Raw genomic sequence first — 26,059 nt, forward strand, 5'->3', positions numbered from 1 at the left:
TTGTTAACCAATTCGTGGATGTGGGTGTGTGTTGGTTTTCATTCCCACGTGTGAGTTTGCAGCATAGTTTGTATATTTTTGCTTAAACACAAAAACGAAGATGCAGTTACAAATGCTTTAACTTTGTTTGCTGTAGCATTAGTATCAATAATAGGCTAATGTCCTCAAATTATTAATGGAAATAAGCATAGCCTGGGGCTGGCTGACTTGAAAAAGCAGTGTGCATTGTATATTGAAAAGAGTGTGGAATTTAGAGTCACACTCTGCCTTGAACTTCATTCTGGTATGACCTTGTGCTTATTACCAAATTTCTCTCAGGCTCTGTTTCCTCATTTGTAAAACAGCAACATAAAAACCAACTTCAGAGTGATGTGAAAACTAAATAAGAGAATGTACATAAAAAGATCTGACACATTTGGGGTTGCTAACTGATGCTCTATTTTTATTGGTATTGATGGATTAAATTCTTGAAAGTAATGATAGCCTCTGTGAGATTTACCTACAGAGGCCTTTGTGGCAGCCAGAGCGCTCCGTATCAGCCTGGCCCTCGAGAACAAAACAGCACTCCCATAGCAAACATTTGGACAGGCCCACAGCAGGTTTGCCCTCACGTTTAAGACTACACTTGAAATGGTGGCTTGAAAGTCCTGGAGCATCCACAGCACAAAAGAACGATCTTTACACTGACACTGAATTCTCCATTGTTCACTTTTATTGATCATGACATGAGGTCCAGAGACTCGTGTTGGAATGCATGACATTTTCTTTTGTTTTTTCCTTCAACTTTTAAGTTCCGAGGTACATGTGCAAGATGTACAGGTTTGTTACACAGGTAAACGTGTGCCATGGTGGTTTGCTGCACAGATCAACCCACCATCTAGGTATTTAGCCCAGCATCCATTAGCTGTTTATCCTGATGCCCTCCCTCCCCATGCCCTGCCCCCTGCAAGTCCCAGTGCGTGTTGTTCTCCTCAATGTGTCCATGTGTTCTCATCATTCAGCTCCCGCTTATAAGAAAGAACAGAATATATTGTATTTTCAAACCCATTTTGGGGGACAGCAAATACACCTTCTCCCAAAGATGTCAACGAATTCAGTTGTTCAAGTTTTGGACACCCATAAACCAGTGCTAGTGATGAAATCCCACCCTATAGGAACTACTTAAAAGGTAATTTTCAAAACAAAAGTTGACCTTGAGGGAAAAAAAACAATTTTTTTAGAATCCCCTTTTTAAGAAACTGGAAATTATTTTAAGACTCCCTTTTTAAGCTGTTTGCCCCCTTGAGACCAAAAAAAAAAAAAAAAAAGAATAGAACGTGTGTAAAAGTCCATGGAAAATCAAAAGCCTCTTAACAATTGCCTTCCAAAATACACTCTTATATTTCTGCTTTAACAAACAGAATTACTATTGACCTTATGACTAATTATTCAATGAACTCATTTCAGCCTTCACTGCAACACTGATGAGAAAAAGAATACTAGTAGTATGCTACCTTGGAATGAACACTTGTCCCCACTACAAACAAAATTTAAGAAGTCAATATTTGGGTTCTCCTAACAATAGAAAGAAAAATCAGCAAGTTAAATTTTTTAAAAGCAATTTTCTTTGCATCCCTTGGAAATCACACCTCTGTCAATAAGAAGACATTATAACACTTTATTTCTTTCTGTCTTAAGGAATGTGTAGCCAGCTTATGGCTGTGGCGAACTACAGTTGTAATACCCATGGCTACCAAGAGATGGCGATGGGGCACACCAGCGCTCAGGATTAGTGGGTGGCTGCCATCTGACTCATGTTTCTTTGCCTCATTGACTCTTGATCTTGTTTCAGAATGATCATTTTCCACGTTCCCTCTTACCCTTTTATATTTTAGTTCTGTAGTTTAATTATTTAATTCCATAACGGCATCATCTAATTGAGGGACCTTGGTATTAGCTCTGAAAAGCATTTTTGGGGGATTCATTTGGCCTGAAACGCCACATAAAATGTGATTTTATTATGTGTGATGAGGATTACTATGATTAGGGTGGACCATTTTCAAAAACAAATTAGTTCAACGTCAAGGAAACAGAGGCCTGACGCTGGCTCTTTCCTCTTTAGAACCCTTGGGCTCCAGTAAAACCGTCCACTGCACATGTTTTATTTATTTATTCTAGTCATTTAATCATTTCTGTTTTTAAATTTGAGGAAAAAAGTCATCATGCTACAGCATGGTGTAGTGAAAATAGATTTGCATAGGACATCAGGAGACCTGGAGTCTTCTCTGAGCTTTTCTACCCACTATTTACTTGTGTAAATTATAGGAAATCACCTATTTTGGACTCATTATCCCTGTTTATAAAGCAAGGGTATTGGGTTGAGTATCTTTTACTTTTTCATTTGCATAAAGCATTTAAAGATTCTATGGAATTAAAAAGCTTACTGCTATGTCATAGAGTCAAAAATTGTTTTATTTACCCTTTAGAAAGTCTCGTAGAAATATTCAAACTGCGGCCGGGCGCGGTGGCTCAAGCCTATAATCCCAGCACTTTGGGAGGCCGAGACGGGCAGATCACGAGGTCAGGAGATCGAGACCATCCTGGCTAACATGGCGAAACCCCATCTCTACCAAAAAAATACAAAAAACTAGCCGGGCGTGATGGCGGGCGCCTGTAGTCCCAGCTACTCGGGAGGCTGAGGCAGGAGAATGGCATAAACTCAGGAGGCGGAGCTTGCAGTGAGCTGAGATCCGGCCACTGCACTCCAGCCTGGGCAAGAGAGCCAGACTCCGTCTCAAAAAGAAAAAAAAAAGAAAAAAGAAAAAAGAAAGAAATATTCAAACTGCAAAAATTTTAGCAGTTTCCTGAGAAACAAGAATGGAACATGCCAAAATAAAATATTTAGAAGACTCTCTGATAGCCAGAGATGGGACAGAGGCACCAGTAAACACTGGAGAAATCCCCTATCCCAGAGAAACAAGAACTCAAGGTCAAAACCACGTAAGAATCTTTTGGACAAGCATGAGTTTGATTACCTTCCTCCTTAGCAAACCTGCATATGAGAACTCCTCAAGGTTTGCTCTTAATCACACACACATGAGAATTAGCCATGATGGGGAGCATCATGTCAATGATACTGAAATAAAATAACAACATCTGTTGCTATGGGTATATACCCGTTCCACTACACTCCTTCTCCAGGTTGCCACATGTAAACTGCTAAAATTGTACTACTAGGGTTTCCTTTTGCTTCTTTTATTCTGACCTTAGAGATCCTCCTATAAAATATTTGAGTGGAGACCTATATCAAACTCCAACATAATTCAATGTGACTTATTAATTAAAACTGAGAGAACAGCTCTGCTTCTGCAATGCTGAAAAAGCAAAGAAAACTATTCTTTAGTTCAAAAAAAGGAGGTAATCAATTTCCTGAATATTCAAGGGGTAACTTCTTGTGAAAGAGAGTAAATGTAATTTAGAAAAAAGGAAATTAATTTGGAAGTACTTGATTTGCATTCTTGAGAATATTCTAGGGGCCATTTGGGTCTATAACACTAGACCAAAGCTGTCATGAGACCATAAATCTAAGAATATACATAACTGAATATCTATAAATAGAGAGAGAAATATATAGTTAGAGACTTTGTGGGAGACAGTGAACAGCAGACAGGATGTAGCAGAAAACTGAAACATTCAAGCTGTAAACAAACACAAGGAATTTCCCTAGCATGCAAAAAACCCAAGATGACAAAGGGAAAGGAAGAGAAGGGAAAGGGAAGAAGAGAGGAAGGGAGGAAGAGGAGCAGAGAGAAGTAAAGGAAACAAGGGAGAAAGTGGACAAGATATAGAGACAAGACCTTGAATTGGTTTATGCCTTTCTCTCCCATTACCAGCCATCTCAAACATTACCTTATATTAATATCCAATCAATTATTTGTCCCACCGAAACCAGCCGTTTCTTGCTTTATGCATTTTCTAATGCTTTTATTCTCTGCTCAAAAAACCCTTCTCTATTTTATTCCCTTCCTTTCTATCCCCAGCACTGACAAGTTAAATCTAGTTCATCTGTCAAAACTCCCCTCAATTCCTTTTTGAATGAATGAATGCATGATCTAATTACTGATGATGGTGGTGTTAGTTACAATGCATTTGCCTGTAGCCACACAATAAAAAAGAATATATTTTAGACTAGATAGTACTGAAATTATTTTCATTTTACTTTTTATAATTATAAAAGTAATTTCTAATGTTATACAAAAAATAAAGTTATTTACTCCCCACCATTCAAAATAACTAGTTATTGGTATCCTTCTTTAAATATTTTACTGTGCATATTCTTTAAGATAAAGAGAACTTTTTTACTTTTTTGACTGACATATTGACTTATTATTGGCATGCAATAAGTTATACACATTTAAAGTGTGCCACTTGATGAGATTTCATGTATGTACCTTTGAAACATCACCACAATCTAGATAATGAATATCAATATCCTCCTCAAATTTTCCTCATTCTTCTTTATAATCCCTCCCTCCTACTCCATATTTACCTCCAACCCCCATCTCCAGACAGCCATTCATCTTCCTTTTCTCACCATAGTTTATTTTACATTTTCTGGAATTTAATACAAATGGTATAATACAGTATATACTTTTTTGTCTGGCATCTTTCACTCAGCATAATTATTCTGAGATTTATTCATGTTACAGCATATATCAGTAATTTTCTTTTTTTATTGCTGAACAATATTCTGTTGTATAAAAGCATTACAGTTTATCTATTCACCAGTTGATAGATGTAAGAATTGTTTCCAGTTTTTGGCTATTGCAAATAAAGAATGAAGCAATGAAGATTTATAAATGAGTCTTTGTAAGGATATATGCTTTCATTTCTTTTTTGTAAATAAATACCTAGAACAGGAGTGAGTGAATGATATGATAGGTGTGTGTTTAATTTTTAAGAAACTGTCAGACTGTTTTCCAAAGTGGTTGCACCATTTCTCCATTCCCACCAGCAAAGCGTGAGTGTTCGTGTTCTTCTTTGCCAATTCTTGTGATGGTCAGTCTTTTAAATTCTAACCATTCTCAAAGTATATAGTAGTATCATATTACAGTTTTAGTACGCATTTCCCTAATTAATTCTGATGTTGAGCATACTTTATGTGCATATTTGCTATCTGTATATCTTCTCTAGTGACATATCTGTTCAAATCTTTTGTCAATTTTTAATTGGATTCTTTTTTATTATTTAACTGTTCTTTGTATATACAGAATACAACTTTTTTACAAGGTACATGATTGGCAAATAATGTCTCTCAGTGTGTACCCTGTGTCTTCATTCTCTTAATAGTGCCTTTTGAGCTACAGAAGTTTTTAATATTGATAAAGTTCAGTTTATCAATTGTTTATAAATTGTGCTTCCACTGCTGTTATATAAATAACTTTTACCTAGCTGAAGATCACAAAGGTTTTCCTCTGTGTTTTCTTCTAGAAATGTTATAGCTGTAGGTTGCACATTTAGGTCTACTATCCATTTTATATTCATCTTTATGTTGTAAAGTATAAGCTGAAATCTGTCATTTGCATATGGATATCCAGAATTTCCAGCACCATTTATTGAACACACTATTATTCCTCCATGAAATTTGCCTGTGCCAAAAATTAATTGTTCATATGCATGTGGGTTTATTTTTGAAGTGTCTATATTATTCCATTAATCTATCTTGACGCTGATACCTCACTATCTTCCATACTGCAGTTTTATGATAAGTCTTAAAGTATTCTTTGTCCTCCAATTTTGTTCTTTGTTTTTCAGATTTGCTTTGGCTATTCTAGGTCCTTGGCTTTTCCATATGAATTTTATAATCAATGTATCAGTTTCTACAACATACAGAAAGCCTTCACAATTTTCACTAGGAATGCAATTACTCTATAGATCAATTTGAGGAAAATTGACATTTTGCCAATATTAAGTCTTCTGAACCATTACCTCTAGTTATCTGTTTATGTCTTCTTTCATTTGTTTCAACGTTGCTTTGTAGCTTACAGTGTACAGGTCTTTTGCATCTTTTGGCAGATTTATCCCTAAGTTTTTACGTTTATATTGCTATTGTAAACTATATTATTAAAAAATGTCAGTGATTTATTTCCAATAATTTGTTTCACTATGTAGAAATATAATTGTTTCGTATGTTACCTGGAACCTTGGTAAACTCATTTATTAGTTCTTGTAATTTTTTGTGTATAGATTCCGTTGGAATTTCTACAAAGATAATCGTCTGCAAATAGTTTTACATCTTCTTTACCCAGATGGATGTCTTTTAGTTCTTTTCCTTGCCTTATTTCACAAACTAGAATTGCCAGTATAATGTTAAATAGATTTAATGAGAGTGGACATTCTAGTTTTGTTTCTGATCTTACTGGGGAAGCATTCAGTCTTTTAACCACGAAGCATGATGTCACTTAACAGTTTTATAGATGTGATTTATTGAGAAAGTTCCCTTCTACTTCTAATGTATTGAGTTTTTATTGCGAAATGGTAGATCTTGTCAAATGTTTTTTCTGGGTCCATGGAGATAATCATATATTGTTGGGTTTTTTAAATTTTTTATATAATAAATTATGTATAATGATTTCTACACATTAAACCAGTCTAGGATTCTTGCGACAAATATCACTTGATCTTGATCTTGTATGTATTGTCGATGTCAATTTACTAAAATTGGGTTAAGAATATTTGCATCTCTATTCTTAAGAGATACTGGTTGGAAGTTTTCTTTCTTAATAAGTATTTGCCTGCTTTTGGTATCAGGATAATGCTGGCTTCATTGAATACGTTGGAAAATATTGTCTCTTCTTAAATTTTCTCTAAGAGTTTGTAGAGAATTGCTATTATTTATTTTTAAATTTTTGGTAGAATTCATCAAGGAACCCATTTAAACCTAGACTTTTCTCTGTGGGGATAATTTAACCATACATTCAATTTGATTACTAAATATAGGGCTATATAGGTTACCTTTTTCTTCTTGGGTGAGCTTTGTTAGTCACGTTTCTCAAGAAATTTTTCCATTTCATCTAAGTTGTCCAATTTATTGGCACAAAGTTGTTAGTAGTATTTCCTTATTATCCTTTGCATATTTACAGAAATTGTAGCAATTTTGCCTCTCATTTCTGATACTGGTCATTTGTGTCTTCTTTTTTTCTTATCGGTCTGGATTAGATTTTTTTTTTTTTTTTTTTTTTTTTTTTTGAGACAGTCTTGCTCTGTCGCCAGGCTGGCATGCAGTGGTGTGATCTTGGCTCTCTGCAACCTCCAACTCCCTGGTTCAAGTGATTCTCCTGCCTCAGCCTCCTGAGTAGCTGGGATTACAGGCACATGCCACCACGCCCAGCTAATTTTCTTGTATTTTTAGTAGAGACAGGGTTTCACCAGGTTGGCCAGGATGGTCTTGATCTCCTGACCTCGTGATCTACCTGCCTTGGCCTCCCAAAGTGCTAGGATTACAGGTGTGAGCCACCACGCCCAGGCTGGAATGGAGTTTTATCAATTTTATTGATCTCAATAAATCAACTTTTGATTTAATTGTTTATTGGTTTTCTATTTGCAATTTTATTTCTTTCTATTTTGATTTTTCTTATTTCCTTCATTTTACTTACTTTAGATTTCAATCTTCTTTTTCTCCTTTCTTATGGTGGAAGCTGAGGTTGTTGATTAGAGAGTCCATCTTTCTTCTTTTCTAATATGTGCCTATCGGTCTATAAATTTCCTCCAAGAATGTGGCATCCCAGAGATTTTAATATGCTGTACTCATTTTCATTCTGTTCAAGATATTTTCTAGTTTCTCTTTTGATTTCTTCTTTGACCCATAGTTCCTTTAGAAGTACATTATTTAATTTTCAAATTTGGGGGACTCTTACAGAAACCTTTCTGTTGGTGATAATTTAATTCCCTTGTGGTCAGAGAACATACTTTTTATCATTTGAATTCTTATAAATTCGTTGTGACTGACTTTATGGTTCATAATATTATCTATCTTGGTAAAAATTCCATTGTAGTTGAAAAGAATGTATATTCTGCTGTAGGTGGGTAAAGTATCCTATGAATATCAATTAAGCCACATTAATTGATAGTGTTATTTAAATCATCTATATCCTTACTGATTTTCTCTCTACTTATTCTATCAGTTATTCAGAGAGGGTTATTAAAATCTCCAACTAAAGTCATAGATTTATCTATTTTTCCTTGCATTTCTATCAGTTTTTACATCAATTATTTTGAAGCTCTGTTATTAGGTACATAAACATTTAGGGCTTTTATTTGCTCCTAATAAACTGACCCTTTACTCTTATAGAATTACTTTTTTTATACCTGGCAATATTCTATGCTCTGAAATCTACTTTATTTGGTATTAGAAAAAGCTTCCTAGCTTTCTTTTGATTAGCATTAACTTGATATATCTTTTTCATTCTTTTACTTTTAACCCACTTCAGATTTTATATTTTTATACACAGCCCTGAGTGGAGAGACTTCAAGATGGCTAGTTGGAGACACCCAGGGAATCTCTGAGGCATGGAAGGAGAGGGAAGGTAAGCATCTGGCCTGGCCAGGACTGAGAACAGCTCGGTGTCAGAAGAAACTCCCCAGTGCAGAGAAAAGGTTAGCAAAAGATCCCTAGGACTCCAAATTCCCACAACTCCTGCAATCCTAGCCACAAGGGAGACCCTCACCCCTCATGGTCCCTGAGACTAGTATATGAAGCTGCCTAGAGTTCATGCCATGGCATTGTTCCAGAGATGTTGTTCATGCTGGATCCCACACACTCCCCAGACCCAAGCAGCTGCAGCACACAGTCATTTTAAGAGCCCAGTCCCCACCAGGTGACATCCTGCCCTGGGACCCAACAGCCCCTGAATTTCCATATCCATGGAGCCCCACTGATATTTCCTTATGTCAACCAAGAAGTCTGGCTGGACCCAGCATTGCAGCCAGGTCTCCAGCATTCTAGCCCACGCGGTGTCCTACACCACAGGGAATGGCAGTGCAGTGCACCGGGGAAGCTTTCTCCAGGACAAAGGGAGCTGAAGCATGTACTCCCCAGAGCCTGAGAGCCAACTTCCTGGGGCTGCTGCCACTGACAGCAACCCTGCATCCCCAGACACAGACACTGTGAGCATGTATGTGCTTTCAGCAGGCTTGCAGACTGGTCTGTCTGGGAGCCTTCCCGGGGCCTGAGGACAAGCCTGTCCTCACCACTGCCACCACCATGACCACATCATCTAGGGACCTACACATCAATATTGCTTGCCTCTTTGGGTGCTTATGTGCATCATCAGCAGGCTTCAGGACAGGTCTGCCCCACCTGGCATCACTCTCCACACTAGCACCGTCAGGGAACTTGGAGATCAATCTGCTCTACCCACCATTGACCTTACTGGAGAGATAGACTCCAATACAATGACAGTTGGGAACTTCAAAACCCCACTCTCCGCATTGGACAGATAATCTAGACAGAAAATCAGCAAAGAAACATTGGATTTAAACTGCACTTTAGAACACATAGACCTAACATTTACAAAACATTTCACCAAACAGCCACAGAACACACATCTTCTCATCAGCACATGGAGCATTCCCTGGGATAGACCATATGCTAGGCCACAAAATGAATCTCAGAAAATTTTAAGCATCAAAATCCTATCAAGTGTCTTTTCAGATCACAGTGGAATAAAACTAGAACTCAATAACAAAAGGAAATTTAGAAATACGTGAAATTAAACAACATGCTCCTGAATGGCCATTGGGTCAAGGAAGAAATTGAGAAGAAAATTTTAAAAGTCTTGAAATAAATGAAAGTAAAAATATAACATACCAAAATCTGTGGAATACAGTAAAAGCAGTGCCAAGAGGCGAGTTTATAGCAAAAAATTGCCTATGTCAAAAAAGTAGAAAGATTTCAAATAAATAATCTAGTGATGCACCTCAAGGAACTAGAAAAACAAGAGCCAAACCCAAAATTAGTAGAAAAGAATAATAAAGATCAGAGCAGAACTAAATGAAATAGAGACTAAAAAATACAAAGGATCAATGAAATGAAGTTTTTTTAAGATAAATAAAATAAATAAACTGCTAACTAACAAAAAAGAGAGAAGACCCAAATAAATAAAATCAGAAATGATACAGGAGATATTACTCCTAATACCACAGAAATACAAAGAATCATACATACTATTATGAACAACTATATGCTGGCAAATTAGAAAACCTAGAGGAAAATGATGAATCCCTGGATACATACAATCTACCAAGACTGAACCAGGAAGAAATAGGAAGTCTGAACAGACTAGTAATGAGTACAAGATTGAATGAGTAATAAAAAGTCCCCCAACAACAACAACAACAACAAAACTCAGGACCAGATGACTTTACTGATGAATTCTACTAAACTTATAAGGAAGAACTAATACCAACTTTTCTCAAATTATTCCAAAAAACTAAAGAGGAGGGAATTCTTCCTAACTCATTCTACAAAACCAGCATTACCTTGATACTGAAACCAAACAAGGATAAAACAAAAAAAGAAACCTATAGATCAATATCCCTAATGAACATAGACGCAAAAGTCCTCAACAAAATATACCAAACAAAATACTAGCAAACCAACAACACACCAAAAAGATAATGTACCATGATCAAGAGGAATTTATCCCAGGAGGCAAGGATGGTTCAACATACACAAATCAATAACTGTGACACATCATATAAATAGAATGGAAGATAAAAACCATACAGTATTCTCAAAAGATGTAGAAAAGACATTTGATAAAATTGAACATTCCTTCATGATAAAAACTCTTAATAAATTAGGCATAGTAGAAACATAGTAAAACATAATAAACATAATAAAAGTCACATGTGACAAACCCAGCTAATATCATAATAAATTGAGAAAAACTGACAGAATTTCCTCTGAGAACTGGAACAAGACAACAATGCCCACTCTCACCATTCATACTCAACATAGTACTGAAAGTTCTAGCCAGAACATACTTTAGCAAGAGAAAGAAACAAAAGGCATTTACATTGGAAAACAGAAAGTCAAATTGTCTCTCTTTTTATATGACATGATCTTACATATAGAAAAACCAAGACTACACCAAAAAACTCTTAGAACTGATCATGGAATTCAGTAAAGTCACAGGATACAAAATCAACAAACAAGTATCAGTAGTATTTCTATACACTAATAAGAAGCTAGCTGAAAAATAAATCAAGAAAGCAACCCCATTTACAATAGCTACAAAAAATAACAAAATGCCTAGAAATAAATTTAACCAAGAGGTGAAAGACCTCTAGAAGGAAAACTACGAAACACTGATGAAGAAATTGAAAACAACACAAACAAATGGAGAGACACCCATGCTCATGGATTGGAAAAACTGATATTGTTACAATTAATCTTGAGACTATACTACTCTAAAGCAATCTACAGACTCAGTGCAGCCCCCATCAAAATACCAATGACAGTCTTCACAGAAATAGAGAAAAACTTCCGAAATTCATATGAAACCACAAAAGACCCAAAACAGCCAAAGCAATCCCAAGCAAAATGAACAAAACTGGAGGGATTACACTACCTGACTTCAAAATATACTACAAAACTATAGTAACCAAATCAGTATGGTACTGTCATAGAAACAGACATACAGACCAGCAGAGCTGAACAGAAAACCCAGAAAGATATTCACCTATTTATAGCCAATTGATTTTTGAAAAAAGCACCAATAACATGCTTTGGGGAAAGGACACTCTCTTCAATAAATGATGATGGGAAAACTGGATATCCACATACAGAAGAATGAAACTAGACCCCTATCTCTCACCACATACTGTAGCACACCAACATGGCACAAGTATACATATGTAACAAACCTGCATGTTATGCACATGTACCCTAGAACTTAAAGTATAATAATAAAAATAAAAAATAAAAAATAAAATAAAATTTAAAAAAAATCAATACAAAATGGATTAAAGACTTAAATAGAAAACCCAAAACTATGAAACTAATAGAAGAAAACACTGGAGAAATTCTTCAGAACATTGGTCTAGGTAATGATTTTATGGCTAAGATCTCAAAAACACAGGCAACAAAAACAGACAAATGGGACTACATTAAACTAAAAATCTTCTGCACAGAAAAGGAAGCAATCAGCACAATGAAGAGACAACCTGCTGAATGAAAAAACAAATTGCAAACTTTCTGGCAGGGGACTAATAACCAGAACATACAAGGAACCCAACTCAATAGCAAGAAAACAAATAATTCCAATAAAAAGTAGACAAAGGCTTCTTATGAAGCCTATGTTGGTAGAGACATCTGAGAGTATTGACTAATGCCAACAGCTTAAATGGGGAAAATAATAATAATAAAGCAGCCAAAGGATCTAAATAGACATTTTTCAAAAGAAGACATACAAGTGGCCAACAGACACATGAAAAACTGCTATCACAAATCATTAAGAAAGCACAATTGAAAACCACAATGAGATATCGTCTTGCTTTAGTTAGAATGGCTATCATCAAAAAGACAAAAAATAACAGATGTTGGCAAGGATGTGGAGCAAAGGGAACTTGTATACCCTGTGAGTCAGAATGTAAATTTATACAGCCATTATAGAAAACAATATGGAGGTTTCAAAAAAAAACTAAAAATAGAACTATCATGCAATCCAGCAATCACACTATTAAATATTTAATCAAAAGAAAGGAAATCAGTATATTAAAAAGACACCTGCTTCCCATGTTTATTGCAGCACTGTTCACAATAGCCAAGATATGGAATCAACCTAAGTGTTTATCCACAGATAAACAGATTTTTAAAATGTGGTCTATATCCACAATGGAATACTAGTCCACCATTAAACAAGAACAAAATCCTGTCATTTGCAGCAACATGGATGGATCTGAAGGTCATTATGTTAAGTGAAATAAGCGAGGCACAGAAAGACAACTACCACTCACATTTTTCTCAGTCTGAGTGTCTGAGTTAAAAAGTTGATCTCATGGGGGTGAAAGTCAAACGATAGTTACCAGAGGCTGGGAGTGGGGATGGGAGAAGAGAAATCAGTTAATGTGGGTACAAACACAGACAGAAGGAATAGGTTCCAGTATTCAATAGCATAGTGAAGTGATGATGGTTAACGATGATATATATTTCAAAATAACTAGATCTGAAATATTCCCAACACAAAGAAATGATAACTGTCCAAGGTGATGGATATCCTAAACACTCTGATTTCATTACACATTGTACGCATGTATCAAAATATCACATGTGCTCCATCAACATGAATAATTATTATATATCAATAAGAAATTGTAAGTGTGTTTCTTATATGCAGCACAATTTTAATTTTTTTTATTTCAATAGGTTTTTGGGGAACATGTGTGATTACACGAGTAAGTTCTTTAATGATTTCTGAGATTTTGGTGCACCCCTCACCTAAGCACTGTACACTGTACCCAATGTGTAGTCTTTCATCCCTCACACTCCTCCCACCCTTTCCCCGAGTCTCCAAAGTCCATTTTATCATTCTTATGCCTCTGCATGCTCATAGCTTAGCTCCCACTTATGAGTGAGAACATGTTTGTTTTTCTATTCTTGAGTTACTTCACTTAGAATAATAGTGTCCAATCTCATCCAGGTTGTTGTAAATGCCACTATTTCATTCCTTTTTATGGCTGAGTAGTATCCCATGGTATATTTATACCCCAATTTCTTTATCCACTTGTTGAATGGTGGGCATTTGGGCTGGTTCTATATTTTTGCAATTGTGAATTGTGGTTCTTATATACAGCACAATTGAGTCACTGGTTTATCAATATGATTATATATTTGCCTTTACATAGAGTATGCAACATTGACATCTTATTGGTATGGTTAGGTTTAAGTCTACATTCTTGTTAATTTTTTGTCTATTTGTGACACCTGTTCCTTAATCACCTTCTCCTCTTTTCCTGCCTTCTTGTGGATGAATTGAATGTTTTTATAACAATTTACCATCTTGTCAATTTATTAGTCATAACTCTTTACTTAACTGTTTTAGTGGTTGCTTTAGTATACATTTTCAAATTATCACAGTCTATCTTTAATTGTTAATGTACCATTTAATACGTAAGACAATTATAATAGAATACTTTCATTTCTCTCTTCTTGATCTTCATGCTCTTGTTGTCATATATTTTAACTTTACAAAAAATATAAACTCCAGACTACATTGTGATTACCTTTATTTAAATACTTAGCTATTTTTAAAGAGACTAAAATAATAATCTAAAGTCAAACATATTTACTCATGTTACCATTTCTAGTGCTCCTTGGTCTTTTGAATAGATACATCTTTCCACCTGTATCATTTTCCTTCTGCCTGAAGTTTTCTTTTAATATTTCTTGGCATGACAGCCTGCTGTTGATAATGTCTTCTAGTTTTTGTATGTCTGAAAAGTCTTTATTTCATCAGCAGTTTTAAAAGCTATTTTCATTGAGCACAGAATTCCACACTTTAAAGATGCTGCACCATTGTTTTTTCACTTGCATTGTTTCCAATGAGAAATCTGTTAGATTCTTATTTTTGTTTCTGTGTATATAATGCATCTTTTTTCCTTTCCTGGGTGCTTTGAAGACTTTTTTTTTTTTTTTTTTTTTTTTTTGTCATTGGTTTTGAGAAGTTTTTTGTTTGTTTGTTTTTATTTTTGTGGAGACAGTCTCGCTCAGTCGCCCAGGCTGGAGTGCAGTGGTGTCATCTCGGCTCACTGCAACATTCATCCACCTGGTTCAAGCAATTCTCCTGCCTCAGCCTCCTGAGTAGCTGGGATTGCAGGCATGAGCCACCACGCCCAGCTAAGTTTTGTATTTTTAATAGAGATGTTGCCCAGGGTGGTCTCGAACTCCTGAGCTCAGGCAATCTGCCCACCTCATCCTCTCAAAGTGCAGGGATTACAGACGTGAGCCACCACACCTGGCTGGTTTTGAAAAGTTTATGATTTTCCTTGGAGTTGTTTCTTTCATGTTTCTTATGTACATGGTTTCCTGTGTCCCTATCATTTTTTTGTATTTCAGAGATTTAAGCCTTTATTTCCTCAGATATTTTTTTCTGTCCCTACCTATCTCTCCCCTCCCCAGTGGCTCAAATTATATGTATTGGGCTGCTTGAAGTTGTCTCATAGTTCACTAGTGCTCTCTTCTTCTTAAATCTCTTCTGTGTGTTTCATTTTGGAAATGTGCTGTTTCTGCATTTTTAAGCTTATCTCTCTTCTGCCACATCTAATTTTCCTTAATTCAATCCAGTGTGTTTATCTCTTACACACTGTAGATTTCATCTCTAGAGGTTCAATTTGGGTTTTTCTTGTATCTTCTATGTCATTACTTAATTTTTGAACATGTGAAATATAGTTAGAAGAGCTCTTTAATGTTCTTGCCTAATAATTATAACATCTATCTCAGTTCTGGTTTTGATTGAATAAATTATCTCCTCATCATGGATAGTACTTTCCTGTTCCTTTGCATGCCTGATAATTTCTTCTTGGATTCTCTACATTGTGACTTCTACCTCATTTAGTGAATATTTTTGTGTTCCAATAAATATTCTGAGGCTTTGACTTGGAATGCAGCTAATTTACTTGGAACTAGTTTTATGATTCCAGGTCTTGCTTTTAATATTTGTTTGACAGGACTAGAGCCCTGGTCTAGAGCTAACGCTCAGTCTAGAGGTAACAATAGTAAACTCTTTGTATTCATGGATTCCACACACATGGATTCAACCAACTGTGGATCAAATATATTTTTAAAAATTGCATCTGTGCTGAATATGAACAGATTTTTCTTTATCATTATTCCCTAAACAATAGAGTCTAACAACTTATTTACATAGCATTTACATTTGTAGGTATTATAAGTAATTTAAAGATTTAAAAGCATACAGGAGGATGTGCATAGATTATATGTAACTATTGCAATATTTTATTTGAAGGACTTGGGCCTCCCCAGATTTTGGTATCTACAAGAGGTCTTGTAACATATCCTCTATGAATATCGAGGGATGACTTTATTCCTCACTACTGAGGCAAAATCCTATATACTTTATCCAATGTCCCATGAGTTATGAGGTTTTCCAGTCTGTCTTTCAGAACCAGGTACTATTTCCAGTCCTGTGTGTGTGTCAGATATCGTTCCCTCCATTTCCTTCAGGTGATCTTTCCTTGGCTTTGTCTAATTTCCCTACAAGCACGTTTGCATATCCAGCTAAATACCTGAGGGTAATCCCTGAGGATCTCCAGAGTTCTCCTTCTGTGCAGCTCTCTTTCTAGTACTCTGTCCTACAAATGTTATGCACCTTGGTTTCTCCAGACCTTCAGCTCTGTCTCCCAACTGCTTCTTTAACTCAGGGAGTCTGCTGGGCTGCTAGTGGGTTCACTGTCCCTGCACTGCAACCTAGAAGCTCTCTAAGACAATGAGCTGGGGGAATTTAAGAACTTATCTCTCAGGAATCATGAGCCTTCATTGCCTCATGTCCATCAACATTGGTTTATATATTTTATCTCTAGTTCTTTTTTTTAAGGTGGAAACACTCTAATATCTTAGTAGACAATAGAAGAATAGGAAAATGTAATTCACAAAGAGGAAATAAAAAACAGAGAAACTCATAAAAATATCCAACTATCCAATAATCAGAGAAATGCAATTTAGATCAAGACAGCAATCTCACAAATCAAAGTAATAAAAATTTAGAAAAATGGTAATATTTATTGCTGGTGAGGATTCAATTAAATGGACATTCATATGCTGCTGGGAATGTAGATTATATCATTCTAAACTTTGAGACTTACTTTTTCTAGTCAATATTTTATCATAAGCTGCTTCCCACAACAAATATCATTCCTAACCTATTTTTGTGTGTTGCTTCATAATATAATGTGGAAATATATCACTTTTACCAAGCATTCCCTATTATTGAGCTTTTTCAGGTTATATTATTTCCAATTATAAATAACACTGTGATTGATATTTTTGCACATAAATCTTAGTTCACATTTCAAAGTGATTTTTTATAGGGTTTTTTTGTCTTGATACATATGACTCATTGTTTTCATGCTTTTTTGTCTTTGCTCTTGCTTCTGCCTCTGTCTAGAAGGTGGTGCTCTTATAAAATTAACATCCAGAAATTCCTTCCCTATTTCAAATTGAAATCTGCCCTCTCAGTAAGTTCCTCCTTGCTAATTCCTGAGCAGACTGAAATTCTCCCTCTTAAATATCCCCCCATGATCACATTTATCTTATTTGTTTACATGCTAATGTGTGCATGTATCTACAAGTTCCTTGAGGACAAGGACTGTGTCTTTTCAACTCAAGCCCACAAATCTCTGACAATACTAAAAGCCCCACAATACTACTGAATGAATCAATGGATAGTTAAAAGAGTGCAACTCAGGCAAACCAAAACAACAGTGTTCATTCATTCAACTGGCATTTATCGAATACCTATGATGCACCATATGAAAGAAACTCAGACCTGATTTATACTAATTCACTCCTTTTAAATAACCATTTATTGTTCTCTAGTCATTTTTCTCATTAGCTTTGTTGAAGATGACTAATGATCACATAGAGATCTAATATTGAAATAGCACTATAATTGAACTTAGAAAGCTTTCAATCTGTCCTCATTGTGCAATCTCTGCCTAAACTTTTAAAAGCAGCTAGCTTTCCATGGCTATACATCTGTGTGATGGCCTCCTTTTGACCCTTTCCTTCTCAGTCAACTGAGTTGGCTTGTCTCTGCTAAACAAGCACATCTCCAGACACTGCACCCACTCACAACCTCACAGGAAAACCAGAGTGTGTTTTCTTCCCCCATCTGCTTTATAATTTGTGGTGCCTGAGTGTGGAATCGGTCCCTGAAGAATTTAGAATTCTATTAGAAATATCAGTTCCTGGGCCAGGCACGGTGGCTCACACCTGTAATCCCAGCACTTTGGGAGGCTGAGGCAGGCAGACTGCCTGAGGTCAGGAGTTCAAGACCAGCCTGGCCAATATGGTGAAACCCTATCTCTACTAAAAATATAAAAATTAGCCAGACATGGTGGCGCGCATCTGTAACCCCAGCTACTTGGGAGGCTGAGGCAGGACAATTGCTTGAACCTGAGAGGCAGAAGTTACAGCAAGCCAGGATCATGCCACTGCACTCCAGCCTGGGTGACAGAATGAGACTTCATCTCAAAACAAAAAAAAGAAAAAAGAAAGAAACTAAAAGAAAAGAAAAAAAAGAAATAGCAGTTCCCTCAAAGTAAAAGGTGAAACAACAAGAGTCCCTCCTGATAAGAGTCTTTCTGTCTTTCTGTACCTCCCCCCAGTTCCTCAAACTCCCTTTCCTCCATATTTGTAGGTGGTTACAATGTTGTGAGGAAGGTGTGATTTACAGGAAAATACAAATTTATTTGCATAAGTTCCTCGCTGAGTCAGGCTGGGCTAGAAGATTAACTTCTATGACAAGTGAAAGTTCCTAAGAGCCTGCTTCTAGTCTCTAGAGGGAAAATTAAGGGAAATCTATGGAGAAGTGTGAGCAGTACAAGCTTCAGCAGACAAAGCTTCAGCAGATTAAGATGGAAATGCAATTTCTGTAGAGAACCCTCATCAGGGGAAAGTGGTGCATGTAACGCCTCCCCAGGATATGAAGGACCAAGGGAGGTTTGTTTTGTTTTGTTTTTGGAGGCCCGTCTGTGTAAGTTATTTGATCCATCCAATATCAACATATCAAGCACCCTTCTCACTGTCCAGCATGTCATCCTCAGGAATAAATACAGAACCAGCAATGGCAAAGATCTGCTCACCAGTCCAACACACCTCAACCAGGACAACCTACATGCATGATGAGTTCCTAAGCTCCTCCTCCTGAAGGAATCTGGTTCACCACCCAGGTGACAGGGGATTAGAGAACACCCCAAAGGGGAGAAACAAGGACTAAGCCCCCCTGGATGGCACTGCCAGACCAAGTCCTTCTCAAGCACCAAAAGAATACTTGAGACATTTCAAGGAAGACTCTCCAAAGTATAGGGTCACCTGAGGCCCAGAGCCCAAAGCAGAGGCCCTGTCTGCTCAGCTCTGGGCATTTCTGAGAAAGGCATTATAAAGGCATTTCCACAGGATAGGGAGCTGGTCATTTCACAAGCCCAAGACTGGGTCAGAATGCAAGGCCTTCCTCCCACACTACGTCATTCTTGTTGGCACAGGCTGTCAGCAACTTGAGGTCCCCAAGCAACATTTCTCCAGCACTTAACATTGAGACAGGCACATAGAATGTTGTCAAATAAAAGTCCTAATTCAAGGCATGTTTGTTTTGTAATATGCGGAAAAGTGTCTTGGAGTAATAAATGGTGCCTTGAAGTTAGGGTAGAAGGCTTGGTTCGGCCTCTCTGGGTTTCAGTGACCTCATTTCAAGATGAAGGAGATGATAAGAAGGTCCCTTAAGACCTTCAAACTTTAGATCCTACAACTTGAATGTCTATGGCTTGCCCTAATCTGGAAGAGCTCAGTGGCTTCTTAAGAAGATGACAGGGCTTTAACCCTATAAATCTAGTTGCCAAGGCTTAATTCATGTAGGAAACTATTCATTCCCCATCAGCTACATGCTTGGAGTCAGGTTGCAGATGCAATAATCACTCTGTTAGTAAGTTGAGCTCATGGTGCACGCCCCCAATATCAGCACTTGTGAGGCTGGGGTGGAATTTTTTTGCTCCTGTTCCAAGGTATTTGAATTAGAGTGCTCTGGAGACAAGGAACAAGCAGAAAGTGCTGAGACATAGAGTGAAGCCCCACTGTGAGACCATGCCGTGGAGACCACAGACTCTAATGTTTAATGTAGAGTCACAAAGCCCTCAGTTGGGGCTGGGAGGGAATGAAAACCCAGGGGGAATTCAGTAACTATTTTAAGAAGCAGAAAAAAATCACTGTTTCTTGTAACTTGGATTCTCATTGCCTCAGTGAAAAGTAACTGAGTCACCCAATCACTCATGATCTCATGGAATCCATTAGCTCTAGCTGAGTCTCACTCATCTATCAGCTACTATGATCAGATAAAGTGGAATGGTGTGATGGTTGGAGAAAGCCCAGAAGACCTGGCTTTGGGCAAAGGCAGTGAGTGATTTGGGGGCAGGGAGAGGAGAAGCAGGATATTTTTTCTAGCTCATAAATTGAAGATGAAATCACCAGAAAGGGCTGCCAATAAAGCGATGCCCAGTAATCCTGCACTCAGGCAGAATTCTAAGGCCAGGGAGGCCCTGGAAGATTGGTCCTTTGAAGGGAGAATATCACCTAACACTATTCCAAGCACAAGGAGTTACTAGGACAGCCAACAGGAGACTAAGGTGAAGAATTTGCTTATGAAGCTGGCTTGAAGACCAAACATATCCATCTCCTCCCGTTGCCAAGGTGTTTAAGCCCAGGTACTCTGACCTCCACAATCTCATAGCATGAGACTGACCCTGAAGGTGAAGAGATGTATCATAGCATGACCTTCCTGCTGAAAACCTGGGAGGGCATTAAGAAGGTGGGGATATTAAAGATGTTATCCTCTGTGAGGGTGAGACCAGTGTGGTCTTGAGCAACACACTTCCTGACTTCCTGTGTCCTTGGGATAGCTCCAGAGAAAGTGAAGGTGAGGGGTGAGGGAGCCATCGCAGCCTATGGGCAGCCCCGAGTCCTCTTTCTCGAAGTGTGGAGCAATGGTCAGAGAGTACAATGGGCTTCAAGACCTGGCCTCTGCTAGGAAGATCCAACCCATTTCCAATTGCCTATGATATTTATGAAGCAAGGCAAGCCAGCAGAGTCTAAAATCCTGGGAGACACACTGATGATAACATCTGAAAACCCAGCTTCAAAGGTTAGGTTCAATATTACACTGTGAGAATACAACAGGATCAGAGGGGATGTGGCTGTGCTTTGGAAAAGGTCAAGTGTGTGGCCATTGGAAGTGGTCCTTATCATTATCAAAACCCTCAGGCCTGTCCTGGGAATGAGGGCACAAAGGGACAGCCTCCAGAAGAAAGTGTTGAGACGTGGAGTAATCAGAAGCTTTCCTAAGGTCACAAGATGAGTCAGTTGCAGACAAGTCATCTGTCTTTGCCTCAATAAATTTCCCTACTTAGTGAGTCTGGACAGCTCAAAGACAGCTTTAGTGCAGATAAACAAGCTTGTCCACAGTGGAACAAACGAGCAAGAGGTAGCACACTCTGGCCCAGTGTCATTTCCTCCTCCCTACTTCTATAAAAAGCACCCCCAGAAATGTTTAAGCCCCAGCTGAGTTCACTAACAGACCAAACACTGGAAGCCTATTTCAAATAGATGGCAAAGTTTTAATGTGAATGCTGCCCCCACACGCCCCTCCAATTCAGATCTTTCCCTTCCCCAATCTCTGTCGGTTCCCCCAGACAACTCTAAATAATAGAAAAGACTCTGAACTTTTTTCTTCCCTCCAGTGAGAGTAACTCTGCTCCCTTTCAAGCCAGTAGCTGCTGCTTTGCAGTCTCTCAGAGTGAGTTCTCTCCCAGAAGTCACCTCACTCCCTCATGCAGTAGAGCCCTTGGGAGGTGTGCCAACTGATGTTTCACACATGTTTGGATGGGGCAGAACCCCGCATGTGCAGCCAGCCTGCAATCGGGGGAAAAAGGTAACAAATATGAAGTGCCTAGCATAGCATCTACTCAGTACATTCAGGCTTTCATTCATTACTACATAGGGAATTCACTAATAATTTTTCTATTAAAGTATTTCTTTTCAATTTTAATTTTATTCATTTTTTTTGAGACAGAATCTCACTCTATCTCACAGGCTGGAGTGCAGTGGCACGATCTTGGCTCACTGTAACCTCTACCTCCTGGGTTCAAGTGATTCTCCTGCCTCAACCTCCCAAGTAGCTGGGATTACAGGCGCCCACCACCATGCCCAGCTAATTTTTGTATTTTTAGTAGAGATAAGGTTTCATCACATTGACCAGGCCAGTCTCAAACTCCTGACCTTAGGTGATCCACCCACCTCAGCCTCCCAAAGTGCGGGGATTACAGGCATGAGCCTGTAATATATTTATTTATTTATTTATTTATTTATTTATTTATAAGACAGGATCTCAATTTGTCCCCCAGGCTGGTGTGCAGTGGCATAGTCATGACTCACTGTAGCCCCAAACTCCTGGGCTCAAGCAATTCTCCCAACTCAGCCTCCTGAGTAGCTAGAACTACAGGTGTGCACCACCACACCCAACTAATTTCTTATAGAGACAGGGTCTACCTATGTTGCCCAGGTTGGTCTCAAACTCCTGGCCTCAAGCGATCCTCCCGCCTTGACCTCCCAAAGCACTAGGATTACAGACGTGAGCCACCATGCTCGGTCTCGTTTGAATTTAATTAAGAGCCTATTATCATCTAGGCACTGGGCTAGGAGGAATGGAAAATAACAAGATACATATAATTTGATTTCTACTTTAGGAAATATAGAATTTAGAGAGGAGAAAAGACACCCAGGCCAACATAGTACAGGGTTCAATAGAATGCACGTCCAAAGGTTGAGGAGAATAGATTCCTTTTCTCTGGTGAAATGGAGCAGGTGGCATCCAGTGAAGTCTGGAGACTGGGTAGGACTTCTACCACTGCACAAGGCAGCATGGCATTCCAGAGGAAGGGAGAGACGTGGGGAAGAAGAGGGAATGCCACACTCAGGGACAGTTGGCTGGAAAGAGAGATGAGAGCAGGGATGAGAAACCAGTCTGGAAAAGGAAGCTGAGGCAAATTTCTGATGGCTTTGAAGTGAAGGGAGACCAACTAGAGGGCTATCGTAGCAGTCTAAGTCTGACCATAACTGTTCCCACTAGCATGGGACTCATGAGGAGCCAAAGGAAGGAAGTAGGCACAAGTCGACACAAGTGTGTGCAGCATGGGGGTATTTGGGAAGTGGAGGAGGCCTGAAATAGCTGCCTGCCTTGGGGCGAGGGCTGGCACAAGGCCGCAGAGGGTTAGTGACATTGCTCTTCATGTCCCTTCTCTCTAGCAGGTATGTGGTTGGAGCTTCTGTTGTAAATCTTGCCCTGCGTACTATCTGGAGACAGGGCTTCATTGGAGGACAGCTGCACATCTAATTTTAGGTTCATGCTAGAGAAGTAGGGCAGGTTTAATCTCCACAGGAGGGAGGAGTCATCGTGACACAACACTGGGCATCTGCTCCCACAAAGACATCCCGGAATAACTCTCCCATAGCATGCTAGCATTTGGAGGATGATGCGTAGTAGAGCTATCTATGTCCCTTGACATGCTATTTCATCCCCTCCTTGCAAGACCCCCTCGAGCCCACAGGTTCTGCCATCCAAATGGCTTGAGTAGAATTCATCTGGGTATGTCTTAGTTACCATTCATAGGATCAAGTTTGTGAAAGATGGAAATTGGCAGGAAGTTCTCATCTCCAGACTCTTCCCTAGCTTCTGCTGTCTGATCTGCAGCAGACAACCAGATATCCCACAGTATTTGTACTAATAATGATTAACAATGTCATAGCATGTCAAAGCGCACAATGTCTTTACACATTATTTTTTATTGCCCATGATAAACCTAGGAGGTAAGACTTGACATTCATGCTTTAAGAAATGTCAAAGTTTAGTTAAGAAAAGTTAAATGACTTGCCAAGGAATCTGGTACAAGGAGGCTTACAGAGCAGGTCTTCCAATTTCATTACCTTTGTTCTTATCTTGCTGTTGATGAGTAAGGATAAGATAGAAAACAAGGTAGCTTTGGGAAAGAATTCAAAAGCAGAGGGAATAGATATTTAGCCTTTGAGAGGAAATAGCCATTTGACGGAGGAGTAAAACTGCTCTATCATTAAGCAAATTGTTCCACGGGTATAAGCCATTTAGATGGAAAAGAAATTTAAGCAAACTTTAACTACATATGATTGTCTTACATATGATGGTTGTAGAAATAAAATGCTGGCAATAGACTGTGTAAGATACGCCAGTGGTGGCTTAAGAGCTGAGGCTCATCTGTTAGACAGGGTTTAAATCCCAGCTCTCCCACCTAAAACCCAGCGTGTTACTTAACTTCTTTCAGTTTCAATTTATTTTCCAGTAAAATTGGGGGCAATAATAGCACCTGTCTTGCAGAGCAGATGAGAGGCTCAAAGGAGGTAATGCATGCTCAGAGCTTAGCACAGTGCAGGGCACCTAATAAACACCATGCCAATGACAGCTGTATTGTAACGGTTAGTGGAAAAGCCTCTTTCCTACAGAGGTTTGGTTTTAATACGGCATTAGACTGAAGAAGGGGAACCACTTTGCCCAAAATTTACAGAACAAACCAGACATGTAGAAATATGTCTGGGGTCCCTGGAAGGCTCCTTTTGTTATTGGAAGCACCCTACTCCCACTCCATTAATCCCTGGTGTTACTTTCCCACTTGCCTCTGGCACTTTGATCAAATCTGTGCCTGAATTCAACTCCCTTTGCAGGAGGAAAAGAAAGCATTAAAAATGGCAACTAGCATGAGTCTCTGAGGAGGAGGTTTCTGTGCTTTGTTGATTTCTCGCCCCTACCCCACAAGCTTGGCCTGAATGAGGAAGACAATAAAAGCTCTGAGCACCCCAGAAAGGAGAGACCTAGTGCCTTGATACCCATGGTTATATGGGATGAGCTTCCTAGGGGAGCCTTCCAAACAACATGGTACCCAAGTGGCAAAGAGGAGAAGACTGAGTGAGACCCGCATGTGGATGAGCCCAGCAGACATCGCAGAGATTTTCACATAATCTGAAGGAAGAAACCAGATATTCCTGACCTTCTGAACAGCTGAATTATGATAGCATCAGATTAGAAGAAGCCTTGTGAATAGGGCAGAAAGATAAAGTTCATAGATTGGTAACCAAAGAACATGTTGAGACTGCAGATGTCAGCAGAAAAGGCCTGCACAGAATGATAAAAATGAGACATATCCAACTCATATATATGTCCAAATGGACATGAGATGATTGAGGACAGTCTGTGTTTTTCCATCAACACCCCGGCACTGCCATGGCTTCTTAGAACTCAGATATACCTCAGGAAGTGGCAGGAGAAGAGTGAAATCCCTGGATGAACCAAAGAATCACTAATTTGAGTTAGATTCCTGATAAGACACTGGTTTATATTTCTTGTTATCTGGCATAAATGTAAATTTAAAACAGAGTGAAGTATAATTATAGAAAATAAATTTTTTGGTCCCTGAGTTTTTTATTTTGAAGTTTTTTACCTACTAGATGAGGGTTCTTAGTAGAATTTAATTGAATTTCACTTTGCAATAAATTCACACCCTAGAGAAGATGCTTCCAAAATGAGAGACATAGAACACTGACCCCCCCTCCTTCCCCTAAAAAAAGTGATCTCAAAAAAAAGAAAAAAAGACAGTTCCCCGACTAAAACAATTTTGGATCAGGGTATACTAAATAACAGATATTCTCAATATGTGTTGGCTTTACAAAGACTCTGAGAAGTCTTACAGTAAAGAAACCAGTATTCAATCCAGTATTTCTCAACTTATTGGATGAGTTTTTTTTTCACTGAGATATAATGTATTTCACTCTAGGAAATGCTTGGTGTAGAGAGCTGCAGGTGAGAATGGATGATAATGGCATAACTGTAGTGACCCAAGAGAAAAATAATCAGGTGGAACATGAGCCTAAGATTGATGCTAGGATGCAGAAAATATCATGGTTGGGCATGGAAATGTTACTCGCCAAATGACCTCATCTATCTTGGAAATTGGCTGAATTTCTTCTAATATTCTTTCAAGGTCCTCGCTGAGTCACTCCCATAAATGATGGATCTTAATGGTCCCGAATATCTCTAAAGCCTTCATGTCTAACCATCTCCCTTTTTAACTTGATGATTCACTCCACTCCAGCAAGCAGAGGCAGGGAGAACAGGCTGAGTTTCATTTTCCAATCATAAAAATACATCTCAAGACTAGCACATGACCATGATGGACTATTATAAGGCCCAGAACTCATGCCAGAAGTTTA

At 38.3% G+C, this 26,059-nt stretch overlaps 1 protein-coding gene and 1 non-coding gene across 2 annotated transcripts in view; one reads left to right on the forward strand and one right to left on the reverse strand.

Moving 5' to 3' along the window:
- Positions 1 to 26,059, reverse strand: part of LOC112628890 (cytosolic carboxypeptidase 4) — a 157,414-nt gene that overhangs the window by 114,461 nt on the left and 16,894 nt on the right. The window lies entirely within an intron of this gene.
- LOC112629588 lies at positions 12,326 to 12,396 on the forward strand. Its single transcript, XR_003120682.1, has one exon. It is a non-coding gene; the product is annotated as a small nucleolar RNA SNORD74 (small nucleolar RNA).

Source organism: Theropithecus gelada, chromosome 7b (assembly GCF_003255815.1).
Source record: "Theropithecus gelada isolate Dixy chromosome 7b, Tgel_1.0, whole genome shotgun sequence".
Lineage (NCBI taxonomy): Eukaryota > Metazoa > Chordata > Mammalia > Primates > Cercopithecidae > Theropithecus > Theropithecus gelada.